General features: G+C 37.7%; 1 long non-coding RNA gene across 1 annotated transcript; it reads left to right on the forward strand.

Annotated features, from left to right (window-relative positions):
- Nucleotides 1-3,006: 3,006 nt before the first annotated feature.
- Nucleotides 3,007-4,482, forward strand: LOC136246030 (uncharacterized). Its single transcript, XR_010696216.1, has 3 exons — nt 3,007-3,483; nt 3,998-4,127; nt 4,177-4,482. It is a non-coding gene; the product is annotated as an uncharacterized lncRNA (long non-coding RNA).
- Nucleotides 4,483-9,717: the final 5,235 nt, after the last annotated feature.

Genomic DNA, 9,717 nt, shown 5'->3' on the forward strand with positions numbered 1-9,717 from the left:
GTACTTCAGACGAAAAGGAGTAATCAAATAGCCTTTTTGAGACGTTTAAACGATAAGGAAGATAAAACACCAAGAGTAGAGGTATTATATAACAATATCCATGCATAGATAGCGTTTACTGCAATATATTTTTGTAGATTGTATCAAGTTACAGTGACCCTGATTATGCAGAACTAAACTATCATGCAGGAACTGCCACTCGTTCAAACATTGGAGTTGTGAATACCATTCATGTTGGAGTGCAAAGCAGTAAAGAGAATGCAAAAGCCGAGATTATAACTGCAGTTTTGCTCCTGCACATTTGCAAACAACCAGATACGGATTTGGGAAAACTGCGCATTGATTTGGTTAAAGGTTTGCCACAGTTACTTTCAGTATTGCAACAAGATGATACTGGAACAGTCAATGGCATTTCACAAGTTAAAAAGGACTATCGCGGGAAAGCAGAAGAGATGGTTCAGCTGTTATGCTACTGCCAAACACCATGGGTTGATGGATCAACATCTGCCGCGCTATATGGCAATTCACAGCGAGACTTCAACATGTACAACTGTTCAAAGTGTGACAACTGGTTCCATAAGTATTGTTTGAGTGCATGTGACATTACCATACCCAAACGGAATGCCGATTTTTTTTGCAGTGCATGTACTGTACCAGAATCTCTTCCATGGATGCACAATGAATACACCAACACTTGCACTTCTGATAACTTCCTGACAATATTGTCACTCCACTGCAAACAGTACAAATCTTTCTTGGATACCTTTGGTGACAGTGAAGCTGAGAACTCTCTCAAAGCAGCAATTGTATTGATGAATAAAGGAAAGCTGGATGAAGGAAAAACACTATTTTTGCATTTGCTTCAATCAAGATTAAATCTTACAATTTCTCAGGAGAATAATTTGAAATATGATTGTTTTGGTGGTGAGAATAATAGGTGTCTTTGCTTGTTCACACATATCTGGAAACTGGTAATTAAACTTAAATGTACCTCTGAGCATTGCCCTAATCATAACACGGAGGTAACAAAACACCCTTCTACGTTTTCCTTCAGCTCTGGATTAGATAGCTTTAATGAAATTTTTCCTATAGCTGGAGATATGGTTGGTTACTGTGGTGCAGAATTTCATTGCCAACCACCAAATGAATCTCTCCATGCAGTTACTGACCGATTAAATTTAACTGGCAGAAACAGAGAAACATTTTATGAGTGCCGTGGTGTACCACAGGTAATGGCATCGTCATTTCTTAATCGAGTGCCTTGGATGATTCCGATTGATATCCAGTCCTTGACTGGTAGATCAATATTGACAATTCCAAAAGTTTTAACTATATATGGTCATGGATATCAACTAGCTGGCTGCACTGTTTGTAGTGACAATCATTTTACTGCAGTTTGCTTCTGGTATGGTCATACATTATATTATGATGGCATGAGAAGCCACAGGATTCAACCTTTTAAACTTAACGATTTCCAGAACAAAACTGGGTCATATGCATATTACTTTAGGCAGCTTTGATTTTACATACTGTATGTTGTAGCTAATTAACACTTTATGATTTATTAATGTGTTTTGTATACTCAGAGAATAATTATGCTTGGTGTACTGTACTTCAGTCTATCCATTGAAAGTCTGCTGGCATTCAAAGTCTGATGGGAAGTCTAATCACGTTTAGTTGAATGGATTTTAGATTGGTAGGGTGCATGAACTTTAGTATAGACTGGGGCAGAACCATGTAGCTAGGACTGGAGGCCTGTTGCTCATCATTCATTATTGTAAGACAATCCAATATGCCAAATAACTGCTGCATGTATTCACTGAAATTACCTTTCAGAAATTTTATGTCCACTAAAATAGCCACTTTGTGAATTACTGTGCTAAAAACCCACACAATACAATTTTATGCATTCACTGCTAATAACTATAAAGCTCTAATGAAAGCCTTTAATATACGGCCATCATGCAAACTTTATCTAGCTATAGCTATTTTTCCCCTCAAGCTCATAATTTACTAGTTTATATTAGTTTCTTCGTCACAGCACTGCAGGCGCTCTAGCTACGTATGTGTGTTACTTGTGACAGCAAAGATTGACACGTGATCTCCCGATTCCCGGTTCCTGATTTTACCAAGCACTCTCCCGCTCCCGCTCCCCTCCCGGTTTTACCAATTCCCCATTGTTTACAAGAAAAGATCGAGATACTCTAATTTTTTTTCTTTTATTTTTGTAAATTATATATATATATATATATATTTTTCCCCGGGGTGTCTGCACCCCTTGCCACCACCCCCAGCACCAGATGGTAAAAGTGCTGGACAAAAAGACTGTAAACTCAAAAAAATCAATGAGATGGCAACACTTGGCCTTCCGAAATAGCAAGGTCAAGTGCTCCAATAGTCACAGGACTGCCACGGTGTGACCTTGCTCCACGCAAGCAGGTCACTGCTGATCTGAGCAAAGAGAAGCTAGTGGAACATCTAATCCATGATACGACACTGCTGTAAGATTGGCCCCGTTGAGTAGATCGCATAGAAGCTAGACGCTTATAAGCAACTGTAGCTGCAGTACCCATTCCTCCAAAAGTGGAGAAAACCAATGGAGTGAATGAGCCCATTTCAACATCTTTTATTCTCTGTTCATACATCCTTTGTTTATCTCTTTCAAACCTTCTGTACAAGGAAGAAACCGCTGTGTTTCGATAACTGGGAGCAGTTGGATTGAAAATTCTAACATCAAAGAAAGCCTTCTGATGACGACTTCCCCAAAAACCATGTGCACTTACATCTAAACGTGCCTCATCCTCCATACTCTAATAGAACAGTCAGAATCTGGATACTCTAATAGAGCAGTGACAGTGTTCAGAGAAGCAGTGTAGCAAGCTACTTAACTACGTACTTGTAAGGAGATATAATTGGTGGACAGCAGCTATTGTCAGTAGGTAGCGACTTTTTTTTTGGCAGTGGTTACTGAACCGAAAGTCGGTTCAATATTAAACGCCGGGGCTATTGAACCGACAGTCACGTGAAACCCACCGAATTGACTTATACGGGCTATGAGAAGGGCCAGATAATTCCAAACAGCAAATCAAACATTTTAGAATGGAAGATTACTGAATATAGTCTACTTTAATAATCATGTGATAAATTACGTGCACTTTATCACTCCGTGAATTTGATTGTGGGACTCGACATGAAGGCTCCTCCACTCGTGCATCAGGAAATCCGTTTTAGAACGGTGGGACCATGGATAGTCACGTCAAGAATTACAAAGTAGACAAGTTAGAACGTTGCTAGTCAAGAAGGCTGGCCACTGATAGGACTGTTTGTAGCTCGGTTTGTAGCTACTCAGTTTTCAGTAATACATCAGGACATGCTAAGTAGAAGGGTAGTGGAAAGCCTTTTGAAATATTCCTGTATTCATGGAGCAGGACTGGAAGACAGTTGTTAAAGAGCCAGTCAACAGCTGGCCTAGCACAACAGAATGTAAGTGTTTTGTGTACTGAGACATGTATGGTGAGGTCACTTATGTTGCAGTATTTTAGTGGCCAGGGGTGAAAATTGTACTGTGGGCATGGTACTGGTTTGGATTGGTATGAATGTGGTACCACGTGTTTGCAGTTGGCATAACCCCACATCAGCAATTGTCCATCACAAATTCAATCATTATTTGCCCTTCCATCACAAACTCATCGTGTAGCTATCTAGTGCATAATAGTAATAATTATCTAACTTTAGTCACGCATGCTAATCATTATTCTATAAATAGCTTACTCAAGTGATAGTACATTTTCAAAATTTTGTCTGAGACCAGTGACCATCTGAGACTGTCATTCAATGATGCTAAAGACAGCACTATGTGGTGACAGAACGTCAATGTTGAGAGTTTAATGTAAGGGCTATGCTTAGTTTAGTCATTCTTAGTGGAAGTATGCTGGGTGTGCTTGTGGTGCCAAAGGAACCAGACACTTATCTACGTCTATTTATTGTACTTTAACAGTTTTACCAGTGTTATAAAACTGAAGGAAGCAAGTTCTGGCTCACTAGAGGAGGATAGGGGATAGAGCTAAGGCTGAAGTGTGGATGAAATCAGTGTCGCCAAGAGTGCAGCAGAGGATGTATCTATTAATGTAAATAGCTACTGCTTCATACATCGGTAATTCTATTACAATTATACAGTTCTACTTGGTTGTGGACAAATGTGTTGGAATACAGTTGAGGCATGTGAGATGAAAAGGCTCAATGAATATTACCTGCAGTAATGACATAAGATTATTCATAATAAAGTAGCTACATAGTTATGATTATTAGCATAATGTAACACTGTATCTTTGCTTGCCCATATTTGGGTCATTAGCCTCAATCATTTTGACAATGTTGAGCATTTTGTGGGTGTCTGCCCCCACTTCATCTTCTGGCTGGCTGTGCCACTGTATGTTTGTATATTTGTTTGAGGTGTTCGACTATGAATTTATTAAATTTATGTCTCTGGTATACCTGTACAAATAGAAATCTGTCATTTTCTATCGCTTTCCTACTGGGTGTTCACAGTCAGTATTGAGAACCAACATTTTAGAAATCACCTATACATCTACAGTGGAGGCAATACTATAGGTGTAGGGACAGCCTAACAATGAAACTGACATAGTAGCTTCTTGAAGTGTGTAAGCTAACCAGAACACATGCCATTCTGGGATAAAAGAGTATTGTGATTTTAGAAGTTATAATGGATTCTCTGTGTTGATGTCAATAAAGCAGCTCGCACATGGATTACTTGATGATTAGAAAACAGTTGGAGATTCTCAAGCTAATGAAACTTGGTACAGAATCATATAATATTTGCAATCACAGGAGGTCAGTCATGCGTCATAACCCTATGACATGAAATTACATAACCAAACATTATTCCTGGTGTTAAACAGCTAGGAATGCAGCACGTTGTACTAAGAAAGCTTGTAAGGGTACTAAGGGCTCTGGTATGTACATATATAGTTTGTCCTTCAGAATACTTAGAGGTGTCAATGTTAATAGAGGTGTGCAATAATCTCGATTATAAGATATCGCATATAAGATATCTAAATAGTAAACTTCCTTAAACTACTTGTATACCTAATGGTGTAGACACTTCCTAGGGGTTCCAACTCTCCCACCGCTTGGCGTAGTATTAAAACTAATATAACATCTTTAAATTGTACTTTACTAAGTTTGTCATCACGCACCTCTAATGTTCAGCTGAGATCACGAGATGATTGACACGTTACCAACCTTGTCTAATTTGCAGCACTGTATGTATGGTTAACCAAAAGAGGACAGTGACATGCAACATAGAGAAATTATAATGTGCAGTACTTGATTCATTACAACTGCACCTTTTCCATATACTTTCCACATAGTGCTGAAATGCTTTATACATAACTTGTAATGAATCAGAAAATTAAGAAGGTTTCTCCAGGATTGCAGAACACAGGTGTCAAACTTATTTATATAGGTTGACCAAGATAAGTTGACCAAGATAAGTATATTGATTGTGCTTCTGAAGCATCTGTTCCAGTGGCATTGGTGCATCATGGAAGTGCAAGACACACAAAGTGTCAATGCCATAAGATGCTAAATTTGTCTGTGAACATTCATATTTGCCTTTCGTGTAAGTAACCAATGTTTGAGGAGACAGTGCATATATTTCCAGAGCAGCAAATGTACAATGTATCATCCATGCAGTGATTGACAAAATTATTACCGAACTAAGCAGTGTTATTAACATTAAAATCATTGCTACTTTCACTAAACACCTCAACCAATAAATCTTATGATAATGTGGTGAATAATATACAAGGGAATATGAACATTCCAGGCATTCTCAAGCGATTGCAAGAAATATCATTGCACTAACATAATTAAAGCCAGTACTTTATCAGTCGGCACGGCAGCTATGGATAAGTGTTAAAAGTCATATACAGTGTATCAGCCTCACCTGTTGAATACAGTTGATCCATTATATAGAGAGCAAGAACAGCAAAACTGTCAAATAGTACAGTGACCATATATTTAATCAATAAGTCACTAGTGCAACAGTCTATGGAGTTAGGACTTGGCTCTGCATTTACCATGAACTGGAAAATCCACCAAGGAATAGTTTTTAACCTAAATCTACTCATGCTTGCAAGAAGGCTATTCAAGCTTAGAAATGAGGACAAAAAGGTTACATTTTACAACACCATAATAAACACTCATACCTCGATCAAGTTTGCTTGATGATACAAAATTGGAACAAGGATATTCTTACTTTCCATGGACAGGCAAACACAATGGCATATCACTTATTAACTTGTCTTGCTTCACTGTTTACTGAAGCAACTACAATCGCAACACGCATAATTATTTTTTTTTGCAGAATGCATTGTTTACCCAACGTAGTTATTACAAAAAATGCTAACTGGTCAAGCTTTTGTATAACAGGCTAATAGAGAAAACATTTTAGGTAGTGGATATTGAACTGACATTTAGCTACAGTAGCTACTGTATCAGACAGAAATTCATTGTCAAGCACCTCAACTAACACCACGTGTGTACCAATCCAAACCGGTACCATACACAGTACAATTTTCACCTACTCAGTATAATACTACACCATAAGTGACCTCACCATATACATGTTTCAGTACACAAAACACTTATGTTCTGTTGTGCTAGGCCAGCTGTTGACTGGCTCTTTAACAACTGTCTTCCAGTCCTGCTCCATGAATACAGGAATATTTCACAAGGCTTTCCACTACCCTTCTACTTAGCATGTCCTGGAGTCTCTGATGTATTACTGAAAACTGAGTAGCTACAAACAGCCCTATCAGTGGCCAGCCTTCTTGACTAGCAACGTTCTAACTTATCTACTTTGTAATTCTTGACGTGACTATCCATGGTTCCACCGTTCTAAAACGGATTTCCTGATGTACAAGTGGAGGAGCCTCATGCTGAGTCCCACAATCAAGTAGACTATATTCAGTAATCATCCATTCTATACTGTTTGATTTGCTGTTTGGAATTATCTGGCCCTTCTCATAGCCCGTATAAGTCAATTCGGTGGGTTTCACATGACTGTACAGGGCTATTGAACCGACTTTCAGTTCAGTAATCACTGCCTTTTTTTTGGTCTTCAACTTACAGCTGGCCTAGCCCCCTCACTCTTTGGCCTGCTCCACCACCCCTGATAGCACTTCTCAACCTTGCCAAAGCTTTTCAGTTCTGTGGAATTTGAAAATAGCACCTACAAATATGGATTAATGCATAGCTTACCAATTGAACTCAGAGAGCATTCCTTGATGTAGCATCTATAGCTCTGACACGTAACCAACAGACTTTAGGGCTTCCTCCACAAGCTAATATTAAACAAATAAACAATGTAAAGGAATATTTGCTGATGATTGCTTTTTGTACAAAATTATTCACACCAAAAGATTACATACCACCATTCTCCAGCAAGACCTAGACCAAATCTTAACTTAGTGAGTAGTTGCTTGCCAACCAACAATGGTATGAGTTCAGATGGAACTGCATCAATAAATATTACTAGTCATGCACGCTATTTTCTTCTGGGTGGTGCTTATCACTTAAAATTATAAGCCACTTATAATCTCAAATTGATAACTGCTATATACCAAAAAGAAACTAGGGTCTGGCCATGCAAGACTATGCATACTACTAATGTTGTAAGCACACCAGCTTGGTGTATACTGAGCATTGAAAATGCAATTACTGCTATTCCTACTAGGAAACCCACTTATAAAAACACTTTGGTAATTATTACAAATCCTCTTAAAATTTAACTAAAGGCAAAAAACCATATGGTATGAAAACCAAACACATATCACAAAGTAATTGAGATACTCTAATAGAACAGTCATTCAAAATTTAAAATAACCATACAATTATGTTAATAATGAAACTGAGTGTGAACTACTATGAGTCTTTAATAATGCTCACCAACATGAATATTTCATCCTAGCAGCAACCCACACTCATACATGTTATGCTTTGGCTAAAGTGAACGCATGTAACAAGGCCTTCAGGGCATTTGTACTGCCCATTTTAGGCTATATGCATGTGTTGTGTTCCAGAGAAAACATTTCTAGTTCAAATAAAAGTCAGAATTGTGGAATGTGGCAGCAGATACAGGCAAACCTATCTTTTGTAATGCTCCAGAAATCACCACCACATGTTCAATATATATTTCATCATTGCGGAATAATTTGTTGCATAGACCTTTCTTGCTACTTCACTCTCCCAACTTCTCCTATTAAGTCTAACTCCCTCTTGGAAGCATGGCTACCTCCATCAACTCATTTATGTAGATTTTTCATGGAATTGACCATAATATTCTCTGTGTAGTCTGTTAAGTTTGTTATGCAAACTTTTGATTTAGAATACTTTTTAAATACCTGTATTGTCTTTGTACTTTGCACATATTGTCATTTTTATGATCTTCTTTGTATTGTAGGTGTTAGCCCAAATATTCCTTAAAATAAAAGAATATGTAGTGAAAATAGGGAGGAGCAGGGTATTGCCCTAATCTATGATAGAATAGTCACACTTTAGGTAGTTAGCTACATGTGGTAATACCTGTAACAACACAGTCACAACAGTCATTTCAGAGCTTCTAAAATCTAAAAATTTTCATCGGGGCATTTCCCTTGATCCTCCAGAGTAGCATCTACATTTTAATGCATGCTTCAAACTCCATCATGTAAGGTTCATTGTCAAAGTTGGTCCCTTGTTCTCTGGCCTGCTCTACAACCCCTGCAGAACAACATATGTACATACATACTATTATATACCTATCTGTACAATGATGTGTCTGTGAGTATGTACATGTGTACTTGCTGTAAGATATAAAGTGGATGGTTATTCAACAATGGTATCCGACCAGCTGGCCTGATTCAGCATTTTGTGTTTTAATCATGAGTACTGAACTATATATGCCTAACCATATATTATATACAATTTGCCATGCGATTGCATTCTTTAAAGTACTCACACATGGTTTGGATAATAGTGTAGAATGATGAAAGTGACAATATTCATACTGTCATGAATAAAGCCATAATAATGAAAAAAATTTCAGTATGATTTCATTGAGTAGCTCTGACCTTAGATGGTTTCTACCAGTAATGTGCAGCTCAGGTTCTCTTACATGAAGCAGTTGTTGAATATCCTCAAAGAGGTGAGCATACATGTAGTGGTTACTTTTGAGTAATGGTTAACTACAATACTACATTTACTGTAATTGTAGACAGGTGTTTGACAATTCCATTCTTTAGATTCCTTCCATCCAGCCATCTTGAAATCTAGTGTCCTCACTCAGGTGATCACAAAGGCTCATAATACAGCTCATAGCTACACAGATTACTGTTTAGGTTTGTTTAAAAAGAATTAGGCTGTGCCAAAGTCAAAACAACTGTGCAAATTGACAGCAATGAATTTTGTATGCTTTATGAGACATAAGCTCTGCACAAGTTAACTATACATGGTGTGATAGATTGGCTTCTCTAGCCAAACAGTGTCTAATGGATGATAACATGATTAGCAAAGATACCTTATAGGAGGCTCATGAATTTATTTAAAATATGTATATCAGAAAGTCTTTTATGTAAAATAGTTCCATGTTAACACTGATGTAGTCAGTTTATAGTGAGCTGATAAAACAGCATTGATTATGAAAAAAACAAGGCT

This window comes from Dysidea avara, chromosome 15, assembly GCF_963678975.1.
Source record: "Dysidea avara chromosome 15, odDysAvar1.4, whole genome shotgun sequence".
NCBI classification, from domain to species: Eukaryota; Metazoa; Porifera; class Demospongiae; order Dictyoceratida; family Dysideidae; genus Dysidea; species Dysidea avara.